The 21,174-nt window shown below is 20.5% G+C and overlaps 1 protein-coding gene across 15 annotated transcripts in view; it reads right to left on the bottom strand.

Annotated features, from left to right (window-relative positions):
* The window catches only part of LOC122498042 (growth factor receptor-bound protein 14-like), an 857,844-nt gene that overhangs the window by 644,835 nt on the left and 191,835 nt on the right, over positions 1–21,174 (bottom strand). The gene's annotated exons all lie outside the window — the stretch shown is intronic.

Genomic DNA, 21,174 nt, shown 5'->3' with positions numbered 1-21,174 from the left:
AAGAAATTCAATTATTTTCAATAGTAAATTGAAGAATTGAAAAATCGAAGAATATTAATTCTTCGCAAAAATTAAATATTGTTAAAAAACAATAAAATTCTTCTTAGGAATTCAATTATTTTCACAAATATTAAAACTCATCGCAGAATTTCAATTATTTTTAATACAATTTTAATCGAATCTCTCGAAGAATGTAATTATTCTTAAAATTTTTTATTAAAATTCGTGGAAAGAATTCAATTATTTAAAAATTTGTTGATAAAATTCTTTATGGGAACTGAATTTTAAGAAACATTCAAATGTTTAATAAATTATTAATTGTTTTATTTAAATATTTGAATTCTAGTAGAATTTTCTAATAAAAATTGATTTAAAAATTAATTTCAATTAAAATTTTAGATATTAAATATTAAAAGCAATGCAACGTGAATTTTGTAGAAATAATTGAATTTTGAAATTAATTTTTTTGAAAAAGTTTTTGAATTTTTTTTTCTATTATTTGAAGTTTTTATTTTCTAATATGCATTTAATTAAAAAATTTAAGAATAATTGAAATTTCGTGAAATTGAATATTGTAAACAAATGGATTTGAAAATTGCCAAAGAACTTTTTCGTAAATTATTAAAAATAATAGATATAAAATGATCCACAAGTTTTGAACGTTCAAATGATTGAAACATTTTTTAATAGAAATATTTTTATAAATTACTGTTCGCAATAAAAATTAAAAACTTAAATTTTACACTTAGAAACTTTAAAAATAATTTTTTTTATAGTGACACAAAATTATTGTAACAAAAATTTAAATTGAAAAAGAAATAAATAAATTTCGTTCATTTGAATGTTCAGAACTTTAGAATCGTTATAAAGTAAAATTGTAGTTAAAATTTTTTGAAAATAATAATTGAATTGAAATAATGAAAATAATTTTGAAGAAGTATAATATTCTTATAATATGAAATAATGATTTTATTACTTGGGCGTCTTTAATTTTATAGTTATAAAAAAATGTAATGAACTAAAATTTCATTCATTGTAAAAAATAACACTAAAATTGATTACTTTAATCTTTTTTGGTGTTAATTTAATCTGCAACACTTTATTATACCTCACGATTTACTGTGAATATATTTTTTAAAAATTGATTATTTGAGATAGAATTTTTACAGAATTTTTTAAATGACTTTTTCAGTTATTTATAAACTTATTTTTCACTTAATTTACATTTTAACATTTTAACTATTTTTATACTTTTCCGTTTTACTTTATTCAATTTTTCTTCCGTGAAAGGAAACAATAAAACTTTAAGACTGCATTTTCCGAGTATATACAATATTATTATGAATAAAAATAAGGAACAAAAAACAATAAATCTAATATAAAAGGCAAATTAAAATGCTTCCTCAAATATTGGAAAATTTCCAATAATCATTTCCTTAAATATAGTATTATCGTTTGTGGCAGGGAATAAAAACGTAAATTGAGGGGTTTGGAGGGGAAAAAAAGACCTGAAAACAAATAAGGAAACCCTAGCAGTAACAAGATGAATGTGACTAAGGATCTTTGCGGGCACGACAAGACTTTTAAAAGTCAGGTAGCACCTGTGGTAAACCGCAAAAATACACAAGTGAATGCAGATCCCGTGGGGCTTCTCACCTTCAAAGTATCGTTAAGTACACGTTTCAGAATGGAACATGTTTATTTTCTGTCATGGATTGAATGTTTAAAATTAATATCACTCCTATCGAAGAGACAAGACTGCGACTATTCATTCTTGTTGCTGCAAGTCAACTTACACTTTAACACTATTATTTACATAAAAAAATCTATACCGACACATTCATCCCTTCGCAATTATAAACACTATGTGTGTAATATATAAACGCAGAAAGTTGAATTCCATCCAACAAATATTGACTGACTTTTAGACGCAGCCAATAAATGCCATACATATCATATGTGAAAATTATTTTCACGCCGAGATGATTGAATTCGAGTGGCACTTCATCACACAATATTAATCAAATTTAAAAGAACTGCTAACACAATATTACTTATTCAATTTAATATAGGTACTCAATTATTATTTCAGAAACAAATTAACGAAAAAAAAAATTCAGCAAACATTTAAATAGAAAAAAAAATGTTCGAAAAACAACATCGCACTCATTTACTAAAACCTACTATTTACTACTCTTTTTACTTTATGCTACTATTTGGGTATTTTTTTTAAACAGCCACTAAAAGCTACTATTTCTGTTTTATTTATTTTTGTTGTTGAGAATTTACACTACTTTTCCGAATACTAGAAATTAAAAAATAATACTCAATTTGCTAATAAGAAATCAAAAAACTAAAAATTATAATCAAATTCTTTAAAACGATTCAGTTATTTTCAAAAAATATTCGAAATTCTATTTTCAATATCTAGTATACATATTTTTATAAAATTTCGCAAAACAATTCAATTATTTTTAAAAAATTGTTAAAGTTCATTCAAATATAAATTATTTTCATAACTAATAAAATTCCCACGCAGAAATTCAATTAATTTAGAAAAGCGTTTTCAAAAAAATTTCGAAAAAATCAATTATTTAACAAAATTTATTTATACACTTCTTCACAATAATTAAATTACTTTCACTATAATAATAACATTTTTCATGGAAAATCAATTTTTACAAAAAAAAAAAATTTGTGAAAAAATTCTAATCAAGAATTCAATTATTTTTATAAATAATAAAACTCATATAGAAGAATTTCAATTATTTTTAATACTATTTCAAAATTAATTAATCGAAAAATTCAATTATTTTCACGCATAAAGTTTTTCGTAAGAATTCAATTATTTAAAATAAAGTTTTTATAATAGATAATATTGATATTATATTTCGAAAAAATTAATTATTTAAAACAATGTTTATAAAATTTTTATGAAGAATTCAAATTTTTTCTCTTTCCCTGACCCTAAAGAATATTCTGATTCACTCTAAAAATTATTAGGTACTCTGAAAACTGTTCTATTACATTTAATTAAGAATTTTTTTTAATTGTAAAATTATTCGAAAACAACAATAACTCCTTTTTTAAATAAATATTTAATCGCATTATTTTTTCACCATAGAAATTCAAATTTTTCAAAAGATTCAAATTATCAAACCTTTTAAAATTCAATAAATTTTAAGAATATTATTATAAAACAAGAAGATATCGAGCACTCCAAGTCAAAGACTCGGAGTGATCAATTTCTTCATGTTTTCTAATAATTAAAGATGATTAAGTAATAACATCATTATTTTATATTATAAGAATATTGTTACTGCGTAACTTTAGCAAAATTATTTTTATCAATTCAATACAATTATTATTTTTAAAAATTTTTAACTAAAAGTTTTCTTTAAATCAATTATTTTTAAAAATTTTTGAAAAAGTTTTTTTTAATAATTATCAAATTCATTTGTTTACAATCCAATTTTACACGAAATTTCGTTTATTTAGAAATTCTTCAATTAATTAGATATACCTTTTCAAAATTAAATTATTTACAAAAATTTACTCTGTAATGATTTTAATGTTTAATGATTATTTACAATTTTAACTGAAATCTATTTTTTAATCAATATTTACTAGAAAATTTTAGAAGAATTCAATTATTTCTTTATTTTATAATCAATTTAATAAAAAAATTAATAATTTATTGAATAATTGAATGTTTCTCAAAATTAAATTCTCATAAAGAATTTTATTTTCTTCATGTTTTATACAAATTAAAGATGACGAAGTAATAAAATCATTATCAATTTAATTATTATTTTCAAGAATTTTTAACTAAAATTCTAGTTTACAAAAAATCAATTATTTTTAATAATTTTCGAAAAAGTTCTTTGAGCATTTTTAAATTCATTTGTTTACAATTTAATTTTACAAAATTTCAATTATTCGTAAGTTCTTTAATTAAATATATATTAGAAAACAGAAACATTAAATAATTTTTAAAACAAATTCAGTTAAACTTTTTCAAAAAAATTAATTCTGCAAAATTGTTAGTTAAAAGTATGAAAAATTCAGATTTTCAAAGATATTAATTTGAAACCTTTTTAAAATTCAATTATTAATAAAAATTTACTCTGTAATGCTTTTAATGTTCAACGATTATCTAAAATTTTAACTGTAATCCATTTTGTAATCAATATTTATTAGAAAATTAAAAAAAAATGATGCAAATTATTATTTTCTTTCGAAGAAGAACAGAATATTGTTAACAAATTGTGTTAAAAATAGAAATTTTATAACATCTTTTTTCTTTTTCAAAAAGAAATAATATAATTAAATGTTTCACAAAATTGAATTCTCATAAAGAATATATTATCAATAAATTTTTAAATAATTAAATTCTTTTGACGAATTTTAATAGAATTTTTAAGAATAATTACATTTTTCGAGGAATTCGATTAAAATTGAAATTCTGCGATGAGTTTTATTATTTATGAAAATAATTGAATTCCAAAACAGAATTTTTCTATTTACAAAAATAATTGAATCTCTGTAAAAAATTGTAATAGTTTTAATGAAAATAATGGAATTATTACGAAGAAATTTATAACAAATTTGCAAATAATTGAATTCTTTGTAAATAATACTGAATTCTTGTGAATTTTTATTATTTATGAAAATAATTTAATGATTTCGTAGAATTTTATCAAAATTTGTTTTAAACAATTAAATTCTTTGAGAAATTTTTATTAAAATAGTAGATATTGAAAATCATTGAATTGAGGAAAATTTTTTAATATAATTCCAATTTGGCCAAGAATTATATTTTTTTCAAAATAATTGAATTTCGGAAAAGAATATTATTATTTATAAAGATAATTGAAATTTAGATGAGAATGTTTTTAAATTTTTGAACAACAAATAATTTTTTTTTAAATTCAATTATACACTCTTTCAAAAAAATTAATTCTGCAGAATTGTTATATTTAAAAGTATGAAAAATTCAAATTTTCAATGATATTAATTTAAAACCTTTTCAAAATTCAATTATTTCTAAAAATTTACTCTGTAATGCTTTTAATGTTCAATGATTATTTAAAATTTTAATTGAAATTCATTTTTTAATCAATATTTAAGAATAATTACATTTTTCTAAGAATTCGATTAAAATTGAAATTCTCCGATAAGTTTTATTATTTATGAAAATAATTGAATTCAAAAATAGAATTTTTCTATTTACGAAAATAATTGAATCTCTGTAAAAAAAATTGTAATAGATAATGAAAATTATAGAAATTATTACGAAGAAATTTATAACAAATTTGTGAATAATTGAATTCTTGTGAATTTTTATTAGTTACGAAAATAATTAAATATTTTCGTAGAATTTTATCAAAATTTGTTTTAAATATTTGAATTTTTTTGGCAAAATTCTATTAAAATAGCAGATATTGAAAATCATTGAATTGAGGAAATTTTTTGAAATTAATTGCCATTTGGCTAAGAATTTTATTAAATTTTTTTAAAATAATTGAATTTTGGAGAAGAATAAATTTTATTATTTATAAAGATAATTGAAATTTTGATGGGAATTTTTAAAAGCTTTTTAACATATAATTGTTCTTTTGCAATTATTTGTAACTTCTCCAATAAAATGCAAATTTTTTAGTGTTTTTAAAACTAAAATTCGTCTATAAATCCATTATTTTTAATAATTAATTAGATATATATTACAAAATTTAACTAATTTCAGAAGAATTTGAAATATTACAGTTTTTTCCAAAATCTACGAGTTCTTTAAAATTTCTAATAGAAATCATTCAATATTGAAATTTTATTCAATTTCAAATTAATACCTTTTAAAGTTTGTCTATTTTATGAATAAAGTTATTTAATTAGAAATTATTATCAGAAATAGAAAAAATTGAAGGTTTCGTAGTTTAATAAATTGTAGTTTCTGAAGAGGACAGCCGTGCTGTTGAAATGTTAAAAAAGAAATTGTTTTTTTTTGTTTTTGGAATCCTGACTCGGAGTGATCTGCTTTTGAATTAGTAAATTTTACCAATAAATTAGTAGAAATTACTATTTATTAGTAAAATTTACTAATTGAAAAGCAAAAATTCATTCACTAATTCAAATTATTAATCACTTTTACTAATTCAGAGAGAGAGAGTACACAATTGAATATTAATTTGTAAAGAAAAATGAATACGTAAAATGAAAAAAATAAGTGTAAACAGCAAGAATAGTGTAAACAATAATAAGAAACTAAAAACTGATGTTTTGCAATTATTATTCAGCAGTGATAATAAAAAAGAAATTGACCCCTCATTACACTCATAACAACAATGTTTGAACTGAAACAGCAGTTATATTATTATTCTTTTTTCCACTAAGGTGATCCCTACAACTATAAACCATAATTTCAATAATAGTCTTTTCCGATAATTTGCTCGAAGGTACTAAACATGAAAATTATTGTGCATTGAAATGAGGAATTACCTTTATACCTTTGTGGAATTAGACTGAACCTTTGTGTGCGAAAACACAGTCACACAAGGTGCATTGTTTAAACATAGAAGGTATTTGCATGGCGTACGTATAACGTATACATATAAATACAATGAAACACAAATGCAGTGAGCAATGCACTTGCATGTGCCGGGTGCATTCCCCTCTCTTTGGCTGGGACACATTATAGGTCTAAACTCTATAGGAAGTCCGGCTTTTTATCCACTTCCTTCTAATTGGCTCCTCATGGTCGAGACAGACAGTGGCTACTTCCGGTAAACAACGACTCACACGGAGGTGATATAAGTCTATATAACACTATACACGTTGTCTATAGTAAAAGAGAACCCCTTTTTTTTCTTTTTTCTTTTTTACATTTTCTCATCTCCAATGGTAATAATCCTAGCAAGGTTAACTTTTAGCGCCACCCGACCATCACACGCTATGTTTATTTTTACACAGTTTTATGGCATTTCTCGAAATTTCAGAACGAAAAATAAATATTTCAAATTGGTGATGGTTATACATGTGTGAGAAGTGCACTAAAAACGGAAATTCTTTTTCAAAATTCGAGTAAATTTCTTGCTTGACTTATTTTTTTCTCTGACTCCACCTTCTCGTTATTACCAAAATTCCAGATAATTTAATTTTTTTCAAGTGTCTTTATTACAGGGGGGGATGAATAACCGAAATTATATCCAATTTCTACGTGAGAAATTTAAGTCTCGGAGAGGAGAAAAAATAATCATTATATAAAATTGCTATAATTTTGTGCTCATTATGTAATTGTGTGTAATTATTGAAAAGAAAAATTACTTCATTGAGACTAGCATTATATTTTCAGATTGTGATTTGAAATTTTCCAAAAATCCTCCATGTTTTCGATTACTTTAATAAAATTTTATTAAAAAAAAAAAATTTCCTTTTTTAATGAATGTTAGCTAATAATTTTTCAAATATAGATTACATTTTTATTATAGAAGATCAAAAGGAAATTCATTTAAATATTAAATGTGAATAAATTCTGTAACTTCAATTATAATAAAAATTAACATAATGAGAGATCAATGAAAAGCTTACCAAGTTGAAGTCCACAACGTTGATCAACGAATAAAAATTGTTCACTGAGTAAATTAATTAAAAATTACGCAGCAATATTGACACAAAAAATATTTAGAAAAAAAAGATTGATGTTTATGTTTTGATAATAATTATTTTACGATTAAATATTAAATTAAAAATAAAACTTGATTGCATTAATAAAATTTTTTTCGTTGATCAACGTTGTGGACTTTAACTTCGTAAAAGCTTTTACATTTTGACTAAAAATTACGATTCAGATTTTTGAAAAACTAATATTTCAAATTCTTCTGAAATTAGTTAAATGTTTTAATAGTTATATATATATATATCTAATTAATTATTAAAAATAATGGATTTATAGAAGAATTTTAGTTTTAAAAACACTAAAAAATTTACATTTTGGAGAAGTTACAAATGATTGCAAAAATTCAATTATGTTAATAAATTTTTTTAAAATCTCGTCAAAATTTCAATTATCTTTATAAATAATAAAATTCTTCTCCGAAATTCAATTATTTTAAATAAATTTAATAAAATTCTTGGCCAAATGGCAATTAATTTCAAAAAATTTCCTCAATTCAATGATTTTCAATATCTGCTATTTTAATAGAATTTTGCCAAAAAATTCAAATATTTAAAACAAATTTTGATAAAATTCTACGAAAACATTTAATTATTTTCATATAACTTATAAAAATTCACAAGAATTCCATTATTTGCAAATTTGTTATAAATTTTTTCGTAATAATTCCATTATTTTCATTAACTATTACAATTTTTTACTGAGATTCAATTATTTTCGTAAATAGAAAAATTCTATATTTAGGAATTCAATTATTTTCATAAATAATAAAACTCATCGCAGAATTTCAATTTTAATCGAATTCTTAGAAAAATGTAATTATTCTTAAATATTGATTAAAAAATGGTATTTCAATTAAAATTTTAAATAATCATTGAACTTTAAAAGCATTACAGAGTAAATTTTTAGAAATAATTGAATTTTGAAAAGGTTTTAAATTAATATTATTGAAAATTTGAATTTTTCATATACTTTTAAATATAACAATTCTGCAGAATTAATTTTTTTGAAAGAGTGTAATTGAATTTTAAAAAAAATTATTTGTTGTTCAAAAATTTAAAAACATTCTCATCTAAATTTCAATTAACTTTATAAATAATAATATTCTTTTCCGAAATTCAATTATTTTGAAAAAAATATAAATTCTTGGCCAAATTGAAATTATATTAAAAAATTTTCCTCAATTCAATGATTTTCAATATCTACTATTTTAATAAAAATTTCCCAAAGAATTTAATTGTTTAAAACAAATTTTGATAAAATTCTACGAAATCATTGAATTATTTGTATAAATAATAAAAATTCACAAGAATTCAGTATTATTTACAAAGAATTCAATTATTTGCAAATTTGTTATAAATTTCTTCGTAATAATTCCATTATTTTCATTAAAACTATTACAATTTTTTACAGAGATTCAATTATTTTCGTAAATAGAAATATTCTATTTTGGAATTCAATTATTTTCATAAATAATAAAACTCATCGCAGAATTTCAATTTTAATCGAATTCCTCGAAAAATGTAATTATTCTTAAAAATTCTATTAAAATTCGTCGAAAGAATTTGATTATTTAAAAATTTATTGATAATATTTTTTATGAGAATTTAATTTTCAGAAACATTCAATTATTCAATAAATTATTTATTTTTGTATTTAATTGATTGTAAAATAAAGAAATAAACAATTGAATTCTCGTAGAATTTTCTAATAAATATTGATTAAAAAATGTATTTCAGTTAAAATTTTAGATAATCATTGAACATTAAAAGCATTACAGAGTAAATTTTTGGAAATAATTTAATTTTAAAAAGAGTTCAAATTAATATCTTTGAAAATCTGAATTTTTCATACTCTTAACTAACAATTCTGCAGATTTAACTTTTTTGATAAAGTTTAAGGGCATCCGGGAAAAATCGAACCCAAAAAGTGTTTTCCCGCGTGTCGTCTCACTCCTAAATAATTAGAGATATTTAGTTTCGATTTATCATGATAATTAGGGAAATTCGTGATGATAAAGAATATTCTCGAAATTTGCAAGTAATTTTTGAAATAAATATTGAAAAACGAAATTACAAAAGTTGGATTTTGGGCGAAAGTGGGAGACAATATGGCGGTCAGCACACAGACAAGTGGATCTATGTGTCAGTGGTGAAGGAGGTGGCGCCAATTCTCGGAAGTGGTCGCGAGTTGAACTGAGGGAAATGTATTAACCTCAAATTACTCCACTTTCAATCGTTAATAAAATAATTTCCTCGCAAAATTATTGCAAAAACGGAGAGGGCCGCTCCTCGGAGAGTCTTCCTCTATCACCCCTCCAAATATGAACCCGAAATATTTTATCCTCTCAAAATGAGACCGCGATACCAAACCGTTCATAATCCCCTTTTTCCGTATATTTAAACAATTTTTTTCAATAATTATTTATCAAAATTTCTCTAAATTCCGAGAGGACCGCTGGTCCCAAAGCATTTCTCTATATTTACCAAAAAATCCCGACTCAAAATATTCTTTTCTTTTCAAATGAGACGTCTATCACGAAACCAGTATTATTTCCCGGATGCCCTTAATTGGATTTTTTTAAAAATTATTTCTTTTTTCTATTTTCTAATATATACCTAATTTTTGAAAATCTTATTTCCTATATAAAAATAATAACGATTAAATATTCTTAGCCAAATTGAAAATATTTTTAAAAATTTTCCTCAATTCAATGATTTTTAATATCTACTATTTTAATAAAAATTTCCTAAAGAATTAAATCATTTAAAACAAATTTTGATAAAATTCTACGAAATTATTCAATTATTTTCATAAATAATAAAAATTCACATTAATAAATTATTTATTTTTTTATTTAATTGATTATAAAATAAAGAAAAAAATAAATAAACAATTGAATTCTTGTAGAAGTTTTTAATAAATATTGATTAAAAAATGGATATCAGTTAAAATTTTAGATAATCATTGAACATTAAAAGCATTACAGAGTAAATTTTTAGAAATAATTTAATTTTGAAAAGGTTGCAAATTAATATCTTTGAAAATCTGAATGCATGTTTTCGATTACTTCAATAAAATTTTATTAAAAAACATTTTTTTTAATGAATGTTAGCTTATAATTTTTCAAATATAGATTAAATTTTTATTATAGCAGATCAAAAGGAAATTCATTTAAAAGTGAATAAATTTTGTAACTTTAATTATAATAAAAATTAAAATGATGAGAGATCAATGAATAGATTTACTTTTTGACTAAAAATTACGATTTAATCCTTTTTTTTTAAAAACAATTATTTTCAATAGAAAGTTTTATTTTGTTTATAAATAAAATAAAATTCTAATTACTTTAAACAATGATGAAAAATGATCAAGGGAAAAAATATCAAGTCAATGTAGTGATGAATTAATTAAAAAAAATTTTTGTCCAATTTCTATGTAAATTTTTGTGTACATGTTTTGACCAATCTAAAGCCTGATAACAGATAATTATATTTGTATGAATAAACAATTAATCCATTTTGTTTAAAAACAGAAGAAATTAGTTTTGTAAAAAGAAAATAATTCTTATTTTTTCCATTAAAAAAAGTTAACAAACAAATGAAGACTACAATTTTAATGAAAAATTTAACTCTCAAATGGAAATATTAACTGGAGAATAAAACGTTAAAAGGAAGGATAAAACAATATTTTTACAAGAACGGGTAAAGATGCCTGACCTGGACCAACTCCTAGGCTATATTGGATAGGCTGATATCGATTCTTGGGGCTGAGAGTGTTGTGACTGGGTCTCCGTTCACACGGATGTATCCTAATAACGCATGCCTATTGCCTGTTTCCTAAAAACCTTGCAGATGGATTTTACTTTAAAAAATATAAAAAAAAAACTTTTCAGCAAATAATTTTTTTCTAAAGTAGTCAAGAAATATTCTACTCTATTTTCATTGAATGATAAAAATTATATATTCATTTAATTAATCGAAGCCAAATGTTAGACAACTGAAACAATTTTTAATTAAATATGATACCTACTAAAGTTCTGAACGAAATTTATAAAAATTTATTTATAAAATTTATTTTAACGAAATTTTTATTACACAATAATTTTGCTTCACGAGAAAAAAAATTAATCAGAAAGTTTCTAAAAAAAGATTTTAACTTTTATTATTTAGAAAAAATATTTTTAATAAAAAATAATTCCTTCATTTGATCAATTTGTGGATGATAATTAAATGAAAAATATTAATTTGCGGACTTTTACAAAAGAATTGGTCAAAAGCAAATTGTTGAGTCAATATAAATATAGAATCAAAAATACAAAATAACAAACACGTTTTTCACAGGTATAATTAGCATTTAGAAGAGTTTAAATTAAGTCTTCCCTTTGCTGAAAAATAAAACCGTAAGTCTTTGACAGGAACAGCATCGAGTAACATGTATAATTGTATTTAATGAAAGACTAGCAATCATCACGAACCGTGTATAACGTTAAACACGCGAAACTTATGTTCAGTCTTAAAAACACAAGCGCGCCTATTCGTGGGAATCAAAAGAGTATACCATCAAACAGAGTATTCAATTATTATTTTCTCCTTTTTTTCCTTTACTTCTTCATCAATTGACAATAAAATGGTAATTAATTGACAATTAATAAATAACTTTTGAAAAGTGTCAATAAATTCCTTGATAGAATTCATTACATCAAAACGATTTGTAAACAGGGATTAATAAGAAAGGAAAGACGCAGGAGAGAAAGACTGAAGGAAAAGATATCAAGACGCAAAAGCTAAATTAGAAACACGTTCGTGTGAAAAATACGAATAGAACCAAAAACTTGAAAATGAACCAATTTACACGTGTTTCCAGTGCTGCAATTGAACCTTGCGAAAATTGCCGAGGTCTTTGGGAATTTGAATTAAATACACCTGCATATTGCACTATGCTTAAAGAAATGAAAAAAAATTCCATCTAATGCAAATTCTGTTCTTTTCTAATTTGCAAATGAAATAAATTTTTTCAGCGAAAATTGCATAGAAAAATTTATTTTTATTTTATCATACTATAAAATTCCAAAAATGAAAATTTCCAAGACCGTCAAATTGGCTAAAAATTGGAACAAGTTTTCCAGTACAGACACCAATTATTAATTCGAGATTCAAATTAGAAAATAATTTTCAACCAAGAATTAAATTTATATTATTAATGACCAACAACAATTCTAACTAACTTCTTACTTACTTTTTTAAATAAAATTAGCAACTTTAAAAATAATAGAATTTAGAAAAATTTTAATTCAAATTTTTGTTGAAAACATTCAAAAAAATTGAATTTTGCAGAAATTATAAATAATTGCAGATATTCAATTATTTTCAAAAGTAATAAAATTCAATTGTGTTCAAAATTAAAAAAGAAAAATCTCGTAAAAATACCAATTATTATATTTATAAATAACAAAATTCTTTTCCAAAGTTCAATTACTTTCATAAATAATAAAAATTTCACAGGAATTCAATTATTTTCAAAAAAATTAAAATTCTTCTTATAAAATTGAACTATGTTCAAAATTTGAAAGAAATTCTCGTAAAAATCCTAATTATCTTTATAGATAACAAAATTCTTCTCCAAAGTTCAATTATTTACATAAATGTCAAAAAAAATTCTTGTCCTCATTTTAATTATTTTCAAAAAATTTTCTCATTTTTATGATTTTCAATATCTACTATTTTCATAAAATTTCCCAAGAAGAATTCAATTGTTTTAAAAAAATTAATGGATTAATGGATTAGAATAATGGATTTATAGAAGAATTTTAGTTAATAACACTAAAAAAAAATTGAATTGCAGAAATTATATTACTTTCAAAAGTAATTAAATTCTTATCAAAAAATCCAATTATGTTCAAAATTTGAAAAAAAAATCTCGCTAGAATCCCAATTATTTTTATAAACAATAAAAATTTCACAGAACTTCAATTATTTACAAATTTTTTATAAGTTTCTTCTCAATAATTCAATTATTTTCATAAATAATAAAACTCATCGCAGAATTTTAATTATTTTTAATACAATTTTAATCGAATTCCTTGAAAAATTAAATTCACATAAAGAATTTTATCAATAAATTTTTGAATAATTGAATTCTTTTGACGAATTTTAATAAAATTTTTAAGAATAAATTATTATTCTTAAAAATTTAAGAATAATAATTTATTCTTAAAAATTTTATTAAAATTCGTCAAAAGAATTCAATTACTTAAAAATTTATTGATAAAATTCTTTATGCGAATTTAATTTTAAGAAACATTCAAAATATTTTTTTTTGTATTTAAACAATTTGAATTCTAGTAGAATCTTTTAATAAAAATTGATTTAATAATGGATTTCAGTTAAAATTTTGGATTTTATTGAATATTAAAAACATTAGAGCGTGAATTTTTAGAAATAATTGAATTTTGAATCTCTGAAAATCTGAATTTTTCATACTTTTAACTAACAATACTGCAGAATTAATTTTTTTGAAAAAGTTTAATTGAACTTTCTTAAAAATGATTTCAATAGTTTTTATTTTCTAATATATTTAATTGAAGAATATACGAATTATTGAAATTTTGTAAAATTGAATTGTAAACAAATAAATTTGAAAATTCTTAAAAAACTTTTTCAAAAATTATTAAAAATAATGCAAGCAGGTGGTCACTTTTTCTAAAAAAATTTTTCTAATCCTTTCTGTCTAAAAAAAAGCAATTTCGAATGAAATGTGATTTTTAAAAAAAGTTTTTTTACCAATTTTTAATTTCTAAAAAAAGTTTTTCTAAAAATTTATGATTTCTAATATTTATTTTTCTAAAATTTATAAAATTTCATAATTTTGATAAAAGTTTGGAAATTATTGTTAAAAAACTAAGGTTAAGAAATAGAAATTATTTTACATATTTTCTGTTTCTTAATCACAATTCTGTTTATACAAAATTGTGTTTTTTTTTTTTTTGAAAAAGAAAGAAAAATGTTATAAAATTACTATTTTTATCACAATTTGTTAACAATATTCTGTTCTTCTTTGAAAAAAAAATAATAATTTACATTATTTTTATACCAAAATTTACAAAATTAATTTATTTATAAAACACTTTTTAGAAAATTTAAAATATCTTTAGGGGAAAAATCCCTATAATTTCTATTTGTTAATTACGATTTTTAACTGGATTATTTAAAATTGATTTAAAAATAAATTTCTCGAAAAATTTTAGATTATAAATAATTGAACATTAAAATGATTATATCTTGAATTTTTAGAAATAATTGAATTTTGAAAACGTTCGAATTTAAAATCTCTGAAAATCTGTATTTTTCATATTTTTAACTAACAATAACAAAAATTTTTGTAAGAATTAAATTTTAAAAAACATTCAATTATTCAATGAATAATTTACTTTTGTATTTAAATAATTGAATTCTCGTAGAATTTTCTAATAAAAATTGATTTAAAAATGAATTTTAGTTAAAATTTCAGATAATAATTGAATATGAAAATAATTTTGAAGAAGTTACTGTTATAAAATAAAATAATAATTTTATCTCTCGAACATCTTTAATTATTATAATAATTTATTATAAATTCATGTTTTATAAAAATACTTTTATAAGTTGTTTTATTTAAAAAAAGGTTTGAATTATATATTTTTGAATATTTTAATTCCTGTAGAAAAATAATAATAATTAAATATTTTATTTAAAAAAAAGAAGTTTTTGATGTTTTCGAATAATTTCACACTGAAAGAAATTCCTAAATAAAATGTAACAGAACATTTTATTGAGTAAAAGTTTTTTCTCTATTTTCTAAAAATACAAAAAAATTTCAATTTAATTTTCAAAGAAAATTTGTAATTGACAAATAGAATTTATAAACATTTTTTTTGTTTTATTTTTAAAAAACTTTGAATATGTAATGTTTCTTTTTCCCAACAGAAAAGAATAAGTTTGTGAACAATTTTTTTTTATTGAGAAATAAAAATTAAGCATAAAATTGGTATATTTCCTTTTCCTTAATCATAATTTTTTAACAAATTAACAATTTTTATTTAATATTTTTATAAATGAAAAAGAGAAAAATTTACATAATTTAGATCAGTTAAACGAAAGTTTTTATAGAAAAAAGCATATAATAAACAAAATTTATTTCTTAACCATAATTCTTATAATATTTTCTAATTTCAAATATTATTTTATTAAAATAAAAACGACCACAATATTATTTTATTATAAATCATGAAAAAATACCTGCATTCGATTTGTCAAACAATATTTTTTAAAGAAAAAAAAAACAAAAGCATACACAAAAACTAACATCAATGTGTGGACAGACAGAATGAAAGAATGAAATACAAAGATTATTATAGTTAATTAATTAATATAATTATTTACCTTATTATACACATGAAATTGATTAAAAATAACTTTAGAACTAATGTTGCTTTATTTTATTTTAATAACTATAAAAATAAAAAATATAATTTTTAATTAAACAGTTCGCTGAACAGAAAGGTGGAAATTAAATTCTCTCGAAAATTACTAAGAAAATATTCTAAACTTTAAATTCAAAAAGTGAAATTAGTGCAATTTAGAAGGGAAGAAAAATAAGAGAAAAATGAAAGAACAAAACTTTTGGCTTGAAAAGCAAATCGTCGTTTAACAAGCAACCCATCAGATTAACCTCGTAAGATGATGAAAATTTTAAGACAATTGCAGAGTAAATACCAGAACTATCCCATACACAATAAGAAAAGAATTATTTTAAAAATATTTTTCTAGAAAAGTTACTCGAAAGCAGTATTATATACGTGAACTGAACACGAATTTCTTCATGCCGAATTTAATCCCCTTTTTCTGATAACGATATCATTTATGTACAAAATAATATATAATTGAAAAATTGAAATTGTAAGCAAATTCATCCAGAAGAAAATATACACGACCTAATTGCTCTAGTGGTCTTCAAATGATCAGTATGCGCACCATTAACTCAAGTTTTCAAAGAGTCAGAACTCGACGAACGTGACCTACCTCCGAAATTTTTTCGTATTCGTTGCAACTGCAACCCTTCTTTCTGACAATGTTTTAATCACTTGGCAAATTTATTCATTCTCAACTTTTACCATTGCATTGCGATAACATTTTTATTTTCTAGGTGTATGATTTAATGCCCTCAGGAGAATTAAAAGTACATTTTATTTTCAAATTACCATTAACCGCACTCCAGAATATTTAGGTCCAACAATACTCTATTATATTTATATTGGACATATTTTTATCCTTAGTAAAAAGATATTTATATAATTATTATGTTACTTAATTTAAAAATCAAAAAATATATTTTTCTACAATGAGAAAACGATTTATTTGATTCAAACAAATTTTGTTCAAATCAAACTTAAAATATCTTTGCTATACAGTCAAATAAATTTAAGTTTAATTTAAATATATTTTTTGGTTCATTCATTAAAAAATAATATATTTAATTGAAACATAATTTATGGTTAATTTTAAATTATTTATAATCAACTTTTAAGTTTGAATTAAACATAACATTTTTAAACATATTTTTTGTTTAAACCAAAAGAGAAAATATGTTTGAATTAAACATAATTATTCAAACAAATATTAATTTTGAATCAAAGCAGTAGATATTTTCTATATATTCTATATTGGAATTAAGCTTACAAACTAATTTCAACTAAACAAAATCACTTAAAATTATTTTTTTACTTGAATCGAAAACAATGTTTTCTTAGTGTAAGAAACAACATTCTTAAGATTAAAAATATTACAATAAATTTATAGAGTTGCCACAGGTCAGGGAAGTCAGAGAAAAGTCAGAGATTTTTATTAAAAGTACTGGAAAAAATTAAATTTTTAGAATTCATAAGAAAATTGTGAATTTTGGTGTTTATTTTGTTTGCCTAATAAACTATGAAATTATCACGAAACCTTCAATTCTTTTTTTTATGAAACCTCAATTTTGAATTAATTTAATTAGAAATTTTAAAGAACTTAGATTTTTGAAAAACTGTAATATTTCAAATAATGAATTTATAGAAGAATTTTAGTTTTCAAACACTAAAAAATTTGCATTTAAAGAAGTTACAAATGATTGCAAAAATTCTATTATGTTAACAAATTTTTTTAAATTCTCGTCAAAATTTCAATTATATTTATAAATAATAAAATTCTTCTTCGAAATTCAATTATTTTAAATAAATTTAATAAAATTCTTGACCAAATGGCAATTAATTTCAAAAATTTTCCTCAATTCAATAATTTTCAATATCTGCTATTATTTTAATACAATTTTGACAAAAAAATTCAAATATTTAAAACAAATTTTGATAAAATTCTACGAAAACATTTAATTATTTTCATAACTAATAAAAATTTACAAGAATTCAATTATTTACAAATTTGTTATAAATTTTTTCGTAATAATTCCATTATTTTCATTAACTATTACAATTGTTCTTTACAGAGATTCAATTATTTTCGTAAATAGAAAATTTCTATTTTGGAATTCAATTATTTTCATAAATAATAAAACTTATCGGAGAATTTCAATTTTAATCGAATTCCTAGAAAAATGTAATTATTCTTAAATATATTGATTAAAAAATGAATTTCAGTAGGTGGTCACTTTTTCTAAAAAATATTTTCTAATCTTTTCTGTCTAAAAAAAGCGATTTCGAATAAAATGTGATTTCTAAAAAAAGTTTTTCTAACAAGTTTTAATTTCTAAGAAAAGTTTTTCTAAAAAGTTATGATTTCTAATATTTATTTTCCTAAAATTTATAAAATTCCATAATTTTGATAAAAGTTTGAAAATTATTGTTAAAAATCAAAGATTAAGAAATAGAAATTATTTGACATATTTTCTGTTTCTTAATCACAATTCTGTTTATACAAAATTGTGTTTTTTTTTTTTGAAAAAGAAAGAAAAATGTTATAAAATTACTATTTTTATCACAATTTGTTAACAATATTCTGTTCTTCTTTGAAAAAAAAATAATAATTTACATTATTTTTATACCAAAATTTCCAAAATTAATTTATTTATAAAACACTTTTTAGAAAATTTAAAATATCTTTAGGGAAAAAATCCCTATAATTTCTATTTGTTAATTACGATTTTTAACTAGATTATTTAAAATTGAATTAAAAATGAATTTTCAAAAATTATTAAAATTAATGCACTTACAGAAGAATTTTAGTTAAAAACACGAAAAAAAGTTTTATTTTTAAAAAGTTACAAATGATTTCAGAAATTCAATTATTTTCAAAAGTAATAAAATTCTTCGCAGAAATTTAATTATGATAAAAAATTTAAACAAATTCTCGTCAAAATTTCAATTATTTTTATAAATAATAAAATTCTTCTCCGAAATTCAATTATTTTCCAAATTTTTAATAAAATTCTTGGCCAAATTGCAATTATTTTCAAAAAATTTCCTTAATTCAATAATTTTTAATATCTACTATTTTAATTAAATTTTCCGAAAGAATTCAATTATTTAAAAAAAATTTAATAAAATTCTACGCAAACCTTTAATTATTTTCATAAAATAATACAAATTTCACAAGAATTCAATTATTTACAAATTTTTTCTCAATCATTCAGTTATTTTCATAAATAATAACATTTTTACATGGATTCAATTATTTTCATAAATAATAATAAAACTCTTTTTAGGAATTCAATTATTTTTATAAAAAATAAAACTCATTGCAGAATTTTAATTATTTTTAATACAATTTTAATCGATTTCCTAGAAAAATTTAATTATTCTTAAATATATTGATTAAAAAATGAATTTCAGTAGGTGGTCACTTTTTCTAAAAAATATTTTCTAATCTTTTCTGTCTAAAAAAAGCGATTTCGAATAAAATGTGATTTCTAAAAAAAGTTTTTCTAACAAGTTTTAATTTCTAAGAAAAGTTTTTCTAAAAAGTTATGATTTCTAATATTTATTTTCCTAAAGTTTATAAAATTTCATAATTTTGATAAAATTTTGAAAATTATTGTTAAAAAACTAATATTAAGAAATAGAAATTAATTTACATACTTTCTGTTTCTTAATCACAATTCTGTTTATACAAAATTATATGTTTCTTTTTCAAAAAGAAAAAAAATGTTATAAAATTACTATTTTTATCACCATTTATTAACAATATTCTGTTCTTCGTTGAAAAAAAATAATAACTTGCATCCTATTTTTTTTATTTTCTAATAAATATTGATTAAAAAATGGATTACAGTTAAAATTTTAGATAATCGTTGAACATTAAAAGCATTACAGAGTAAATTTTTAGAAATTATTTATTTTTGAAAAGGTTTCAAATTAATATCTTTGAAAATCTGAATTTTTCATACTTTTAACAAACAATTCTGCACAATTAATTTTTTTGAAAAACTTTAGCTCAATTTTCAAAAAAAATTATTTATTGTTCAAAAATTTAAAAACATTCTCATCAAAATTTCAAATATCAATATTCTTCTCCAAAATTCGATTATTTTAAAAAAATTTAATAAAATTCTTGACCAAATTGAAATTATTTTTAAAAATTTTCCTCAATTCAATGATTTTCAATATCTACTATTTTAATAAAAATTTCACAAAGAATTCAATTGTTTAAAACAAATTTCGATGAAATTCTACGAAATCGTTAAATTATTTTCATAAATAATAAAAATTCACAAGAATTCAATATTATTTACAAAGAACTCAACTATTTACAAATTTGTTATTAATTTCTTCGTAATAATTCCATTATTTTCATAAACTATTATCTTTCCATTTTTTTTATAGAGATTCAATTGTTTTCGTAAATAATAAAATTCTTTTTAGGAATTCAATTATTTCCATAAATAATAAAACTCATCGCAGAATTTCAATTTTTATCGAATTTCTCGAAAAATGTGATTATTCTTAAAAATTCTATTAAAATTCGTCGAAAGAATTTAATTATTTAAAAATTTATTGATAATATTTTTTATGAGAATTCAATTTTGAGAAAAATTCAATTATTGAATAAATTATTTATTTTTGTATTTAATTGATAGTAAAATAGAGAAATAAATAAATAATTCAATTTTCGTAGAATTTTCTAAGAAATATTGATTAAAAAATGGATTTCAGTTAAAATTTCAGATAATCATTTGACACTTAAAAGCATTACAGAGTAAATATTTAGAAATAATTTAATTTTGAAAAGGTTTCAAATTAATATCTTTGAAAATCTTAATTTTTCATACTTTTAACAAACAATTCTGTAGAATTAATTTTTTTTGAAAAAGTTTAATTGAATTTTTTAAAAAATTATTTCATGTTTTTATTTTCTATGTTTTATTATTATTATTCGTGTTTTTTTTACTGTAAAAATATATAATTAATTAGAGAATTTCCGAATAAACAAAATTTTACAATTACAATTTTAGAGATTTTACAATTAGAGAAATTCGTA

Source organism: Leptopilina heterotoma, unplaced genomic scaffold (genome assembly GCF_015476425.1).
Source record: "Leptopilina heterotoma isolate Lh14 unplaced genomic scaffold, ASM1547642v1 Lhet_14, whole genome shotgun sequence".
Lineage (NCBI taxonomy): Eukaryota > Metazoa > Arthropoda > Insecta > Hymenoptera > Figitidae > Leptopilina > Leptopilina heterotoma.
This window is presented reverse-complemented; position numbering and strand designations above follow the sequence as displayed.